This window comes from Mustela nigripes, chromosome 2 (assembly GCF_022355385.1).
Source record: "Mustela nigripes isolate SB6536 chromosome 2, MUSNIG.SB6536, whole genome shotgun sequence".
Classification (NCBI taxonomy): domain Eukaryota; kingdom Metazoa; phylum Chordata; class Mammalia; order Carnivora; family Mustelidae; genus Mustela; species Mustela nigripes.
Genome location: NC_081558.1, coordinates 176,440,270 through 176,442,390, shown reverse-complemented (window position 1 = coordinate 176,442,390; position 2,121 = coordinate 176,440,270). Strand labels below are relative to the sequence as shown.

Sequence of the window (2,121 nt, the reverse complement as noted above, 5' to 3'; positions counted from 1 at the left end):
TTCTAGTGGCCTTGGACACACTGCTTCTATTTAGGTTATAGTCCATGGAACCTGGGGGCAAAAATGGAGATCTACTGGGACTCTTAGGCAACACAGTCTCAGCCACATACTGGCTTCCAAAGGTAGACACCATGAAATTCTCAGGCAGTGTGTTCAACCCTCATGGGCTATCCCAGCATTTAGCCTCAAACCCCTTGTCAGGTTTCCATGGGGACGGAGGATCAGGCAACTTTCTACCACAAGGCCTTGGCTCAGCTAGGCAAAATGAGGAGGACTGCAGTCTATGAACAGGGGCAGGTGGGTGTCTTTGCTGTGTGAAGAGCTCCAACAGGACAACTCCATGGTGTGACTGATTGGGCCCAGCCACTCACCACTCTCTGAGTGGATCCAGGCCAGGAGGTGGCTGCCTTCCACCGAGCTGGCACCAGTTAGAGATGCAGGCAAGCCTGGTCCTGCTGGCCAAGGGGATGTAACCTATACCTTGCAGGAAGTATTTGAAGGCCTCAGTCAGCTTTTCTGACTATGTGACCTGGGGAAGCCCCTTAGAATTTGCCACCTAGAAAGGATGTGGTGGTTGGATCTGGTTTGGAGTTGCACTCCACCACCCATCCTCAGCTGGCACCAACCACCAGCATCACCAGGCAGAGAGTGTTGTTGGCATTGGGCACTGCCCCAGGCAGGTTAATGTCCAGGTCTCTGTAGTTGTTGTACGTGTTCCAGAAGAGCTGTGAGTTGGCTCCCTATGTTCCAATCTGCTGCCAGTAACTCTGAACCTGCTCTGTATTGTTCACGAGCTCCTCCTGGAGGAAGAGGTGGGATAACACTGTGTCAGTTAAAGTGCAGATTGACTGCAATTGGACTACTGGGTATTTACCCCAAAGATACAGATGAAAAGAAGTGAAAAGAAGGGCCATCTGTACCCCAATGTTCATAGCAACAATGGCCACAGTTGCCAAACTGTGGAAGATGCCCTTCAACTGATGAATGGATAAAGAAGATATGGTCCATATATACAATGGAGTATTATGCCTCCATCAGAAAGGATGAATACTCAACTTTTGTATCAATATGGGTGGGACTGGATGAGATTATGCTGAGTGAAATAGGTCAAGCAGAGAGAGTCAGTTATAATATGGTTCCACTTACTTGTGGAGCATAAGGAATAACACGGAGGACATTGGGAGATGGAGAGAAGTGAGTTGGGGTAAATTGGAGAGGGAGACAAACTATGAGAGACTGTGGACTCTTAGAAACAAACTGAGGGTTTTGGAGGGGAGTGGGTTGTGGGGTTGGGTGAACCTGGTGGTGGACATTAAGAAGAGCACATATTACATGGGGCACTGGGTATGGTGCATAAACAATGAATGCTGGAACACTGAAAAGAAATAAAATAAAATAAAATGGAAAAAAATAAAAAGTGCAGGTCAGGCCAGAGAGCTTGGTGGCTATGCAATCAGTCTAGTCCTTGCTGTTAGGATCAGGGTTCATCAGCACCAGCTCCTCCACCAGGCTGGGGAAGATGAATGCCAAGTTGGCCAGCACATAGGCTCTGGATCCCACTTGGAATCCAATTATGTACTTGAACCCAAAATACTGTGCCTAGGGAGCATGGCAGTCAGCTGCTCCTTGGAAGGGTACTGGTACCCCTGCAGAAAGAGTGAGCCCCCACCTGCTGACCAGGGTCATCCCTGTGGGACACCAGAGTGCTGGGTGACCTCCTGCATGTCCTCAAAGTTGAAGAAAGTGTTGGGTCACAAGTTATGTGATTGAGGCCCACGTCCTGGGTGGTGAAGATGGTAGGGTGGTTTCCCTTGGGGGAGACCCAGATCACCACGTGCAGAGGTGATAAGGCTTCCCAATATCGTGTTCCCCATCCCAGCACTTTACCAGAAGGCACTCTGCCTCTACCAGGAAGGATAAAAGAAGGCCTGAATCACCAGGTTCCACAGGGAGGGGGCAGTGCGAGGGGGAGGCGATGGCTCTGTGTTCCTAGCAGTCTTTTAAGCGAAAAGGTATAAGTGATTTTTCCCAGACCACAGAATATTCGTCTAGTTTTGTCAAAACTCTTAGCTCCTCTGCTCTGCTGCCTCTCAGAACAGCTGATACTGAAGCGCTAATACC

General features: G+C 49.4%; 1 pseudogene; it reads right to left on the bottom strand.

Annotated features, from left to right (window-relative positions):
• Positions 1-255: 255 nt before the first annotated feature.
• LOC132010600 (protein NDRG4-like) lies at positions 256-1,884 on the bottom strand (annotated as a pseudogene).
• Positions 1,885-2,121: the final 237 nt, after the last annotated feature.